The 14,102-nt window shown below is 52.1% G+C and overlaps 1 protein-coding gene across 4 annotated transcripts in view; it reads right to left on the bottom strand.

The window, feature by feature from the left end:
* TFDP1 (transcription factor Dp-1) overlaps positions 1-14,102 on the bottom strand; it is a 59,840-nt gene that overhangs the window by 35,548 nt on the left and 10,190 nt on the right. The gene's annotated exons all lie outside the window — the stretch shown is intronic.

Here is a 14,102-nt window from a genome sequence, read left to right as displayed (position 1 = left end):
CCCTGCACAAACTTAGCTCCACACGGAAAGCTCACTGGCACTGTCATCTGAAGAACGGGACCCCACGTGGCACGCCCTCAGCATCAGCCTTTCAAAGCTGCACTCACTCTCCGACACCCCCCTTCCTGGAAGGTGACCCCCAAGGACAGGGAAGATCGTTATGACGACCCCCTTGGCTGACAACAGGAAGAGTCGCAAGAACTAAGTGCAGCATTGTCCCTGAAAAAGACAGTGATGATGCCATGATTTAAATCCCATTTGCCACCAAACACAATGCCCCGCTGAGGCTCCACGCAGCCACGAGGCAGCTCAGCCAGCCACATCCCGACAAAAACCTACCAAGAGCTTGAGGTTCATGACTCGCTGCTGCCCACCTGGAGACCACAACCTCCCCACGTGGGCTCCACCTCACTCCCGGGACGGGGCCCACGCAGGGCAGTAAACATGCAGACCCTCAGCCTCCGCTCCTGCCCGAGACAACAGCACCAGACCCCCAGCGTAGCGTGTGAACGTTGAGAACCCTGTATGTGGGGTGACCACCCGTCCTGGTTGGCCCGGAACTAAGAGAGGCTCCTAGGACACAGAACCACCGGGGTCCCGCCAGGCAGGCAGGTCCCGGGCTGGCTATAAATGCTGGCTGCTAAACGGGACTTGTTAACAGGAACACCGGCCGGGGTCGGTCCACTCAGTGTTCGTATCAACAGGATGCACAAGGGTGCACACTGGCCTGCTGGGCAATGGCAAAGTGGCCTTAGCACCCAAGTCCCCACTCTCCAGACCAGGGGCCAGCTGTGGCCTTGCTAGCTCCCACGTCAAAGCCAGCACCTGAATAAGCAACCCCACGTGAGCCACGCAGGATCCAAGGCCACAGCCTCTCCTGTCCTGTGTCCTGTCTTCAGGAGTGTGGGTGTGAGTCTGGGTCTCCACTGACACTTCAGAACTGACTAAGACACACCCAAGTATAGCCTTGTGATTGTTTAATATGAAGTCATTCCTATGGGTTGATATTTAGTAGATACGACAAAACCACAACTAGCAGCTTGAGTATGTAAGGAGCTGTAGGAAAGACCCTCATGTGGGTCCTCCTTACATTTCTCGTGGGCTGTGACCCACAGGAACTCAGTAAAAAGCACCAAAACACAAACTTGACTTTTTTTTTTGGAGACAGGTTCTTACTCTGTCACCCATGCGGGGGTGCAGTGGTAAGATCTCAGCTCACTGAAGGCTTGACCTTCTGGGCTCAAGCCATCCTCCCACATCAGCCTCCGAAGCAGCTAGGACAGGCACGCACCCCATGCCGGGCTCATATTTCCTTAACTTTTAGTAGAGACGAGGTCTCATTATGTTGCCCAGGCTGGTCTCGAACCCCTGGGCTCAAGCAGGCGTAAGCTACCACGTCTGGCCCAGCTTCCTGTGTTTAACATACTGCTGAAATTGCTATTAGTTTAACATACTGCTGAAATTTTAAGACATGTGCACTGGACTTATTTTCCTGTTAAATCTTTATACTCAAGATGCAGCCCTACCTCCCAGTAAGGACACCTCAAGGTGCTAAACACATTCACATATAAGCCAACAGCAAAGGTGCCCCTTGGCTAAAACTAACCTTAATTTCTATTAGAAAAACTATGCTTTTAACTATATTTGTGTTTGTAGTTAATGGAGATAACAGTTGATTATTCTCGTCTTACATTAGATAAAACCGTACTGTGAGTAGCAGCAATAACAGCAAAACACAAGTTCCCAAAACACGCCATGCTGCTAGAAAAAGCTGAACCAACTGAAAATGAGAATTATTAAAGATGACATCATTTAATAAACCTCACGAATAAATTCGTAGACAGGGTCTACGAATGGGACTAACTTCCGTTCCAGGCCTAAAAGGGGGCCTATCACTGCCGTCATCTTTAAAACACACAGGTGACCACGGTTCTCACAACCTGGAGCTGCACTCACCTGGCCGGGATGGAGGCGCTGCCCGGGCCCTCATCGCCTCCTTCCCTGCCGGCCAGCACCCGCTAGGGTGTGTCCAGGGGGCTAATCCCCTGGGGATACACAAGCCCTAGAGACCCAGGACGATGCAAGGGCGTGAAGAGGACGCTCCCCTACACTCGACACACAAGCCCTAGAGATCCAGGAGGGTGTGCGGGTGTGAAGAGGACTCTCCCCCACACAGCCAGTGAGGGGTCAGCCAGTGGCACACAGCAGCCAGGTGGGGCACATGCTGGACCCCGCACCGTCTCACCCCTCTCTGCCCCCTCTTCTCTGTACTTTCTAATCTACTGAACAATTTACCATTTCCATTGCTAACGGCTCCCCACTAAAGTGTAAAGCAGGCTTATCTGAGCCGTGGCCTGCAGGCTGCACGTGGCCCAAGACACCTTTGAATGCAGCCCAACACAAATTTGCAAATTTTATGAGTTTTTTTTTTTTTAGCTCAGCTGTTGTTAGTGTTATTCTACTTTATGTGGCCCAAGACAATTCTTCTTCTTGCAAAGTGGCCCAGGGAAGACAAAAGATTTGACGGCCCTGGCATCAACTCTGTGAAGCAGGAATTTTGCCTGCTAAGAAAACGGCCCAGCAGGGGCCCTGCAGTCCCGACATCACAGGTTCACAAGCCGGGCCCAGGGGAGGGCTGGAGAGAGGGACACCAGGGCCACACACTTCTCAGGGGGGACCCAGCAAATGATTCAGGCTTGAGGGTCATCCAGTCTCTGTCACAGCCACTCAGCTCTGCCTTCACAACAGCCAAAAAAGTGTCAAGGAACAATCTTAATTTCAAAAGTAAGCAGAGGCAAGAAGAAAGTGACCCAGCTGCATTGAGGGGTCCCCCTGAGGACTGGAGTGGCCCATGCCAGACTCCAGGGCAGAAAACACTTCACTGCACATTAAACTGTATAATGAATGAAGAGACCTGGGGAAGAGGCCACTCTGTAAACAGCAGCCAGGATGGGCTGCCTGCTACCAGGGCCCTCCTGGTCCCAGCACAGGACTCCTGCAGAGAACTCTCTCTGCTCCTCCCTTGACTTTTGCGCAGAACTCCGTCTGCTCCTCCCTCAACTCCCGCGGGTAACTCCGTCCGCTCCCCCCTTGACTCCTGTGGGTAACTCCATCCGCTCCTCCCTCAACTCCTGTGGGTAACTCCGTCTGCTCCTCCCTCAACTCCCGCGGGTAACTCCGTCCACTCCTCCCTCAACTCCTGCGGGTAACTCCGTCCACTCTCCCCTCAACTCCTGTGGGTAACTCCATCCGCTCCTCCCTCAACTCCTGCGGGTAACTCCGTCTGCTCCTCCCTCAACTTCTGCACAGAACTCCATCGGCTCCCCCCTCGACTCCTGCGGGTAACTCCATCCGCTCTTCCCTCGACTCCTGCGGGTAACTCCGTCCGCTCTTCCCTCAACTCCTGCGGAGAACTCCGTCTGCTCCTTCCTCGACTCAGGCGGGTAACTCCGTCTGCTCCCCACTTGACTCCTGTGGGTAACTCCGTCCACTCCTCCCTCAACTCCTGCGGGTAACTCCATCCACTCCCCCCTCGACTCCTGCGGGTAACTCCGTCCGCTCCTCCCTCAACTCCCGCGGGTAACTCCGTCTGCTCCTCCCTCAACTTCTGCGCAGAACTCCGTTGGCTCCCCCCTCGACTCCTGCGGGTAACTCCATCCGCTCCTCCCTCAACTCCTGCGGAGAACTCCGTTCGCTCCTCCCTCGACTCAGGCGGGTAACTCCGTCCGCTCCTCCCTCAACTCCTGCGGGTAACTCCATCTGCTCGTCCCTCAACTCTTGCAGAGAATTGCATCCGCTCCCCGCTCGACTCCTGCGGGTAACTCCGTCCGCTTCTCCCTCAATTCCTGTGGGGTAACTCCGTATGCTCCCCGCTTGACTCCTGTGGGTAACTCCATCTGCTCCTCCCTTAACTCCTGCAGAGAACTCTCTCTGCTCCTCCCTTTTGGCTGTTGGGTTGCCCATCACAAACAGCTGGCACCTTCCGCCCACCTGGCCACAAGACCTTCCTCTGGGGCTGGGGCTGGGACCCAGCCTGGAGCTCCCAGGAGCCCTCCTGGGCCCTGGAGAGCACACCTAGGAACAAACACAGCCCCAGAGCTCAAGGACAACCTCTGGCAGCCCCAGCCACTCCTTCCGGTACCCTGGTCCTGCAGGGGACCCTGCGTGGGCTGCCCTGACCTACTCCCACCAAGCACCAGAGCCTGGTGAGGGTGAAGGTGGCCTCAAGAGACTGACTCTGACCTTGCTGGCTTACCCTGAGGAAGCCACCAGTGAGCTGCCCTACACTGGGGTCCAAACGGCAAAGCACAAGAACACAACCCCACCAGCAGCCCACAAGGAGCGTGTTCTCACCAGCAGCCGGGCAAGTTAATCTGAAAGTGGTCCTGCCGGGACCAACTCAGGGCACCACAGGCCAGGGCCACCTGGGACAGGCTGGACAGGGGACCTGGGCTTCTAACAGGCACTGGGAGGCAACAGACGCTGCTGGTTCAAGATCCTAAGTCCAGACAGGACACGCTGGGTGACCGCCAGGCCCAGCCTTTCTCAGCTACAGAGGCCAACACCTCCCCACGTCCGGGAAGAGGACACGGTGCCACCGCAGAGCAGGGATGCGGCAGAAAAGAACCTCACGTCTGAAGAAGATCCGGGACAGTGTGAAGGCTCATCTCACGAACACGCTCCGAGTAAAAGCATCAAGTGGGAAGAGCAGGACAGGAGCTGCCGTGTCTGGAAATGGCAGGACAGGAGCCTCAGATCAGGCCTGCTACGGAAACAATTACAGAAGAAATGTGTTGACATAAAAATCCTAGAAGAAAACCTAGGCAATACCATTCAGGACATAGGCATGGGAAAGGACTTCATGTCTAAAACACCAAAAGCAACGGCAACAAAAGCCAAAATTGACAAATGAGATCTAATTAAACCAAAGAGCTTCTGCACAGCAAAAGAAACTACCATCAGGGTGAACACGCAACCTACAGAATGGGAGAAAACTTGCAATCTACTCATCTGACAAAGGGCTAATATCCAGAACCTACAAAGAACTCAAACAAATTTACAAGAAAAAAACAAACAACCCCATCGAAAAGTAGGCGAAGGATATGAACAGACACTTCTCAAAAGAAGACATTTATGCAGCCAACAGACACATGAAAAAATGCTCATCATCACTCGCCATTAGAGAAATGCAAATCAAAACCACAATGAGATACCATCTCACACCAGTTAGAATGGCAATCATTAAAAAGTCAGGAAACAACAGGTGCTGCAGAGGATGTGGAGAAATAGGAACACTTTTACACTGTTGGTGGGACTGTAAACTAGTTCAACCATTGTGGACGACAGTGTGGCAATTCCTCAAGGATGTAGAACTAGAAATACCATATGACCCAGCCATCCCATTACTGGGTATATACCCAAAGGATTATAAATCATGCTGCTGTAAAGACACATGCACACGTATGTTTTTTGCGGCACTATTCACAATAGCAAAGACTTGGAACCAACCCAAGTGTCCATCAATGACAGACTGGATTAAGAAAATGTGGCACATATACACCATGGAATACTATGCAGCCATAAAAAAGGATGAGTTCATGTCCTTTGTAGGGACATGTATGAAGCTGGAAACCATCTTTCTCAGCAAATTATCGCAAGAACAGAAAACCAAACACCGCATGTTCTCACTCATAGGTGGGAATTGAACAATGCGATCACTTGGACACAGGAAAGGGAACATCACACACCGGGACCTGTCGTGGGGTGGGGGGAGGGCAGAGGGACAGCATCAGGAGATATACCTAATGTAATGATGAGTTAATGGGTGTAGCACACCAACATGGCACATGTATACATACGTAACAAACCTGCATGTTGTGCACATGTACCCTAGAACTTAAAGTATAATTTAAAAAAATAAATTAATTAAAAAAAAAAGAAATGTGTTTAAATCCATTGAATCTGTCTAATGCAATCAGAGAACCCGTGACCAGGGCAGGCAGGGCCAGTGCTGAGGCCCCCAGAAGAAGGCTCCAAGCAAAGCCCCCGTACTGGGGTTGGGACCCCCCAGGGGCCACACCTTGAGAAGAAAGACCTGGAAACTCAAAGAGCCAGACCCTCACCCAGCAGGAAGCCCAGACACCAAGACCCGAGGGATCCGTCGCCACCATCTGCGGCCCAGCTGCTGAGAAGGGCCCTGCACTTCCTCCACAGATTCTGATATAAATGCCCAACAGGCCACAGGACAAGAGGGTAAGTCATGACCAAAAACCAAGAGCACGGGGCCAGACCCACAGGGATGGGGGTGAAATCACCAGAGTAACTGATCAGATGCTCAAGAAATTAAAACTCAGGTTTGACCATTTTAGCAAAGAAATAAAACCTATACAAGAAACCAAAAGACAGTTCCAGAGCAGAAAATATAATAACTGCACATTAGACAGTGAGATGAACTATCCAGTTTGGAGCAGAGGTAGCAGGAGGCAAAATAAAGAAAAACGTAAGAAGCAAACACGATGATGTTAAAAAGGCCAAAGAATTGTATCATTTGCACCCAAGGAAAGAGAAAAGGGCAGTGAAAGTCTCCTCATCAAAGGGAGCCACTAAAAAAAAAAAATCAAGAGTGCCGCAGCCAGGGAGGACATGCCTGCAACATGCAGACCCGAGGCAGGACCACACCCAGAGCAGAGAGGCAGCCCTGCAAGTCAGAACAAAGAGACAGACAGACAGCCCAACTCCTGCGCGTGGACTGGAGACGCCACTCCGCATCAAGACAGAGAGGCTCTTCTGCAGCCCGGAAGCGACACACAGCACCCTCGGGCGCCAGGAATGCAGGTGGAGGCCACAGGCGCCCAGCACCCCAGGAGCCATCACGCCCTGCTGCCCAACAGCTGTGGGCACAGGAGCAAGCCCCCTTGGGTCTGCTCCCAGCTCCGCGACCCCACAGGGCCAAACCATGCAAATCCTCCACAGACACGCACAGACGTGCGCCAAAGACCATGCAAGATGTTCACAGCTATAGATGGTCATAACTACAACTGCCAAAAACAGGACACAGCGAACGTCCGTTTCTGAGAATGCACCTGCAGCGGTAGCGGTATCCTTAGCACAAGGCACTGCGGCTGGCGGCAGAGCTGACTTCTCACTGCTGGACTCCAGCACAGGAGGAGAATCACGGCAGGGGGACTGCCCTAGGCGCATGTGGGAGGCTCCTGGATGGCTGTGTTGCCATCTGGGCAGTGGTGACACAGTGTGTGTGATGTTTAAAATCCATTTAGCTGTATACTTCACATCTGTGTATTTTATAGTAGGTATGTTATCATTCTTTAGGTTTTCTTACACTTTATACATTATTATTCACTGAGGTTTTTTCTTTTTTTTGAGACGGAGTCTCACTCTGTCACCCAGGCTAGAGTACAGTGGCGCAATCTCGGCTCACTGCAACCTCCACCCTCAGAGTTCAAGCGATTCTCCTGCCTCAGCCTCCTGAGTAGCTGGGATTACAGGCGCCTGCCACCACATCTGGCTAATTTTTTGTATGTTTAGTAGACGGGGTTTCACCATCTTGGCCAGGCTGGTCTTCAACTCCTGACCTCGTGATCCACCCACCTCAGCCTCCCAAAGTGCTGGGATTACAGGCGTGAGCCACCACGCCCAGCCTCACTAAAGTTTTTTTAAGTCATAAGAATGCTAGAAAATATCAAGCAGAGTAAAGAAAACATAAAAACAGAAGTAATGGGAGTTAAGCTGTGAGGATGCAAAGGCATAAGAATGATACAATGGACTTTGGGGACTTAGGGGAAAGGGTGGGAAGGGGGTGAGGAATAAAAGACTACAAATTGGGTTCAGTGTACACTGCTTGGATCATGGGTGCACCAAAATCTCAGAAATCACCACTAAAGAACTTATTCATGTAACAAAATACCACCTGTTCTCCAAAAACCTATGGAAATAAAAAATAAAAATAGAAAAAAAAATGAAAAAAATTAAGAAAAAAGTATACTAGAAAAAGCAGACCTTTATAAGCAATAATAACCAGTTAGAAAATACAATGGGTGGCCAGGCACGGTGGCTCACACCTCTAATCCCAGCACTTTGGGAGGCCGAGACGGGCAGATCATGAGGTCAGGAGATCGAGACCATCTTGGCTAATACGGTGAAACCCCGTCTCTACTAAAAAATACAAAAAATTAGCCGGGCATGGTGGCGGGCGCCTGTAGTACCAGCTACTCAGGAGGCTGAGGCAGGAGAATGGCGTGAACCCGGGAGGCAGAGCTTGCAGTGAGCCGAGATAGCGCCACTGCACTCCAGCCTGGACGACAGAGCGAGACTGTTTCCAAAAAAAAAAAAGAAGAAGAAGAACAAAGAAAGAAAATATAATGGATAAAAACACTCAATGATAATAACAAATTTTAAAAACATATAACCCCTAAGATCAAACCTACATGCAAGGTCTATATTTGCAAAACTAAAACTTTCACAAACATCCTAATTTTTCTGAAGGTAAAGAAAAACTTTACTGAAATAGAGACTCAAACTTTGTTCTTGGAAAGAATCAGAAGTTGATTAAAAGACAAATACCTAATAGAAAAATACACAAGACACAAAGCTGTTAACAAATGTAAGACAAGACGTTCTAGCTATCCCAGTAGTGCTCTGAGAAATGCAAACAAAAATGTGCACTCCTGGGCTGGCAGAGATGCCGTGGCTGGCAGCACCCAGGTCCTCTACCCAGTCCTCAATCCCTACCTGGGCAGCTGTACTTCCAAGAACCCATTAGGAGGGTACTTGGAAGCCTAACCCAGCCAGTGCATTTATCACACACCTGCTTAGATAAAGACGAAGTGCTGCAAGCAACCTAAATAAACATGTGAGCCATGTCTTAGTCCTTTCAGACTCCGCCACCAAACACCACAGCCTGCAGCCCTACGTGCAAGGGTTCTCTCTCACGGTCCTGGGTTCTCTCTCACAGTCCTGGAGCCCTAGGTGCGAGGGTTCTCTCTCATGGTCCTGGAGCCGTAGGTCCAAAGGTTCTCTCTCGCAGTCCTGGGCTCTCTCTCGCGGTCCAGGAGCCCTACGTGCGAGGGTTCTCTCTCGCAGTCCTGGAGCCCTAGGTGCAAGGGTTCTCTCTCACGGTCCTGGGTTCTCTCTCGCAGTCCTGGAGCCCTAGGTGCAAGGATTCTCTCTCACAGTCCTGGAGCCGTAGGTCCAAAGGTTCTCTCTCGCAGTCCTGGGCTCTCTCTCGCGGTCCAGGAGCCCTACATGGAAGGGTTCCATCTCACAGTCCTGGGTTCCTTCTCTCATGGTCCTGGAGCCCTACATGCAAGGATTTTCTCTCACAGTCCTGGGTCCTGGGTTCTCTCTTGCAGTCCTGAGTTCTCTATTGCGGTCCTGGAGCCCTACGTGGGAGGGTTCTCTCTCATGGTCCCGGAGCCCTGTGTGCAGGGATTCTCTCTCATGGTTCTGGGTTCTCTCTCACAATCCTGCAGTCCTACACGCGAGGGCTCTCTCCACGGTCCTGGAGCCCTACGTGCAATGATTCTCTCTCACGGTTCTGGGTTCTCTCTCGCAGTCCTGCAGCCCTACGTGCAAGGGTTTCTCTCTCATGGTCCTGGAGCCCTCCACGCAAGGATTCTCTTTCACAGTTCTGGGTTCTCTCTCACAATCCTGGAGCCTTATGTGCAAGGGTTCTCTCTCACGGTCTTGGGTTCTCTCTCATGGTCCTGGAGCCCTACCTGCAAGGGTTCTCTCTCATGGTTCTGGGTTCTCTCTTGCAGTCCTGGAGCCCTATGTGCAAGGATTCTCTCTCACGGTCCTGGGTTCTCTATCACGGTCCTGGAGCCCTAAGTGCAAGGGTTCTCTCTCATGGTCCTGGAGCCCTCCATGCAAGGATTCTCTTTCACAGTTCTGGGTTCTCTCTCGCAGTCCTGAAGCCCTAAGTGCAAGGGTTCTCTCTCACAGTCCTGGGTTCTCCCTCACGGTTCTGGAGCTCTACATACAAGGATTCTCTCTGGCGGTCCTGAAGCCCTAAGTACAAGGGTTCTCTTTCACAGTCCTGGGTTCTCTCTCGTGATCCTGGAGCCCTATCCTACCTGCAAGGGTTCTCTCTCACAGTCCTGGGTTCTCTCTCACGGTCCTGGAGCCCTAAGTGCAAGGATTCTCTCTCGCAGTCCTGGAGGTGGAAGTGGGAGGTCAGGGCAGAGCCAGCTTCCAGGCTGCACCTACCACCTCCTCCTCGGGCCTCATAAGGTGGGAAAAGGGCAGGCTCGCCCTGGGGACTGGCTTATAAGGACGCTGATCCAACAGGCAGGGGGGCTACACCCTCGTGCCCTCAATCAATCCTAGTCACTCTCAAAGGCCCCAACACCGTTGAGGGTAAGGTTTTGAAGGATGAACACTCAGCCAGGGCAGCGCATCAACAGGGTGGAGTAAGTGAGGGTGCATCGACGAGACCAGACTCCAGCAGCTGCGGAAAGGGGGCGAGGCTCCAATGCAAACAAACTTTCCAAATTTGAGACAACTTGAGAAATCTAAATGCTGCCCATGTGACAATAAGAGTGAATGACTATCTCTAAGAGACACATGTCAGAATATTTAATAACTACTTAATGATCACCCTGGCCACGCAGGGAGTCACCCAGGTCCGTGACAGGGATGAGGCAGCAGCACAATCTCTCTCTTTTGTGTGTGTCTGAAATGTTCCACAAACTTTTTAGAATTATCTCTGCTTATATTTACTGATGTGAAAAAAAAACCTAGGACAAACTGTTGAGTAAAAAATAGCAGTGAACAAAACGTGAGTTCATTTACTTAAAATTCCATACTGCACATGTGTGTTTAAACACACACATCTAGCTTATCCCCAAAAACAATCACCAAAAAGCCTTAACAGCAGAGTCCCCATGACTGTCATTTCAGATGACTGCTTACTTTCTGATACCTTTCTGCACCACCAAGTTTTTAAATAAACTTTCCATTGTCGTAACTAAACAAAGCAATAAAGTAATTTCATCCTCTAAACTAAGGGAAAAACCGCACGCCTAACGAGGTCCATCCAGAGGTGCGGAGCTGTAGGCCAGGGTGGGGCCCAATGTCACCCTAAGAAAGAGTCAGAGGAAGTTGGCATCCCCGAGCGGGCAGAGGGACGGCGGCCAGAGCCACGGTGCGAGCCATGCAGGGGCAGAGAACGCCTCCTCCCGGCCCCACGCAACTTAAATGAAGAGGAAAGGGGGTGCAGACTCCACCCAAGTGGGCAACACAAACCCCAGGTCCTCAGGGACAGCCTGGAGCCGCCAGGCAGGGAAGCTGAAGAGCAAGGAGGTGAGTTCACACACAACGCGAGTCACAGGAGGGGCAGGTTGGGGAGGTGGGGCTGTGCTTCAGGGGGCACCAGAACCTTCAGGAAACCCGTGGATTCTGAAGCCCCAGCAAGCACAGAGGGTGGGGCCCGTCCACTCGCGAGTAGACACCTGGAAGGCAGGCACCCAGCATCCCTCTCCCAGCAGAGGCTGCTCTAATCTATATAATCTGTAATCAGACTTTCAGCCACCACTCTAAAGCCTGCTTTTCCAGCAGAAAAACACCAAAAGATGCTCCAATCTACATTAGGCACAAATGCAAAACTGCCTGGAAAACCCATACATTAGTTCCACAGCCGTTAAACAGGTGCTTGCATCCTGCCTCCGGCTGTCTTTGGGGCAGGCTGAACTGGGTCGTGCAGGATGAACCTGGCAGGCGAGGTTTTCCGGGGCTGGGGTGGTGGGGAGTAGAGGGACCAGACAGGGACTTGGCCAGGGACCAGCAAGTGGCTCCCAGCACAGTTGGATTCCACACTCTTGACAACGACTCACCTGAAATGTCAGCAGCTCCGCTCTCTTTTCTTATGAAGTCACTGCTGTGTTCAAACACCTCATGCCTGCAGCCCTCCTGGAAGCCGCAGCCTGCAGGAGAGGCCTGCTCCCTCGGAGACTCCATCTCTCCTGTATCTGGCCAACTGCCACCCCCTCAATCATTCTAAACAGTGCCCAGGGCAAGCCAGGGCCCCTCTGTGCAACACATGGGGTCAGAGGCAGGGGCCACAGAGTCCCCAGTGTGCCTGGCTGCTGGCTCCTGAGCTCAGAGCCCCCACACTGGGCACGTGGCAATGGCTGTCCCTCCAGCTCTGATCAGACCAGTCCCTTGTGGCTGGGAGAAGGTCTGACCCCGAGCCCAGGCCTATGAGGTGCTCCTAATTTCGTCAAAGCCTTATGTTCACTCTTTTGCGTCCACCCAAGTTCAGCCAGGACGGGGCCAGCAGCTGACGCCCTCCTTTCTCCCTCACTGCCCTGTTAGGGAGGGTGGCTGGCCACCCACATGGGATAGGCGAGCACACAGAGGCCAGAGTCCCCACCTGAGGTCCCAGGGATAGCAAGATCCAGCCGTGCAGGCCCTGGAACCCCTGCCTCACACAGCTTCCTCCACAACACGTCACACAGGCCCGGTAGGAAAATGCTCCCCAGGGAAACGCAGCACACGCTGCCGGACAGCGCAACGGGGTCCAGGCCTGGGGCCTCAGGGAAGAGCCGCCCCGGAGCCCTCGCCCAAGTATACCGCCAGCCCGTGGGAGGTGGAGACCATCTCCGTTCATCTGTTTACTCATCGTATCAGCTAACTTTAAAAGTAACAATATGTTCATCTAATTTCTCTTCTGGAAAAGTTTTTACATTAAACTCTTTTCTCTTTTAGAAAGAATTTAAATTTCCATTTTAACAAAAACCAAGTCATCCAAGGACAGAGTGAGCCACCGGCACTCTCAGAAACACTCCTCCAGGGTGGCCTGGGGTCACTACGGAGCAGCAACCCTGGCCAGACAGGGGGTGTCCGGAGGGCCCAGGACACCCACCCTGACCATGGCACCGGGCAGGCACCAGAGCCGCAGCAGACTCAGGTGCAGGGTTTGATGCCCACCCACAAGGAGGCACTGTCAGGCAAGCTCAGGACAGGTTGGGGCGAGGGGACACACAGCCTCCTCACCAGCAGTCTTTCTGTCCCAACAGTGAGCAAAAACAGGGCTCCAGGGAACCAATGCCCAAAAACACGAAGCATGGTTTCCAGGATCAGCGTCCATGTGTGATAAATGCCACTGGAACCACAGCCTGGGATGGGACAGACACTGAGGACACGAATGGGCATCAACGTCGCCCTCGATGCTGACCACCTTCATCCCCTTCCACCCCAGAATAGGATTTGGTCCGGCCACTCCACTGGGAACTGCTTTTCCATTTGTTAGAGAAAAAAGAGTTTAAGTCCAGGCAAAAGTCATCGTGGCTAGCCAACTGCACCACCGGCCTGCAGAGCTCCCAGACACGTAGCCTACAGACCAGGGTTTCCAGTTCTGTGGCTGCACACCCCGTGAGCTGTTGAATGTGTGACTCCTCCTCCCCAACCTGGCCGTGCTGGGGGAGGGGACACCCGGGGTCTCCCAAAGCGAGAGGAACCCCTCATCCACAGACAGCTCAACTCGGGCTAGCTGGATGACGCTGAGGCAGACATCTGTCCTCCATGCTGCATCATTCCAGATAAGGCCTCTAAGCTTAAAAACAACTCCGGGAGTCAAAGGATGCCCTAAAGCAGGAATGGCTTCCAAGAGTCAATAACTAGGTAAGAGGTATGACCTCAAACTCAGGCATGAAAACAAAGTCAGAGGCTGAACTCCCACCACGGTCATCTCCCTCTTCATCCTGCTTCCCTGCAAAATATAATTCGGATTCTATCAACAGTGGTGACATGAGATATTTTCATTCAAACCCTGATTTTTCTTAAAGGCAAAAGAAACAGCAGAGTCTAAAATAAGTCCCATACAAATTACTCCGAGCCATTAATACTCTCAAGGAGAGGAAGTAAATGACTACACAGCAGCTAAAAAGCCTGACGGTACGTCTCAAAGACCAGCGTTTGTACTCGCAGACAAGCACGCACACAGGCAATTTCACCTCCAGCAGTTCATCCTAAAACTCATCCTGGATTTGTGCAAATATGGGAAGATTTAACTGGAAACCACTAGAATCTCCAACCACAGGGCAGTGGGTAATTACTGACGCACATGCATGCAGCAGTAAGAGCTC

This window comes from Chlorocebus sabaeus, chromosome 3 (assembly GCF_047675955.1).
Source record: "Chlorocebus sabaeus isolate Y175 chromosome 3, mChlSab1.0.hap1, whole genome shotgun sequence".
Taxonomy (NCBI): Eukaryota; Metazoa; Chordata; class Mammalia; order Primates; family Cercopithecidae; genus Chlorocebus; species Chlorocebus sabaeus.
The sequence above is the reverse complement of the archived record's forward strand: the minus strand, read 5'-3'. Positions and strand labels throughout refer to the sequence as shown.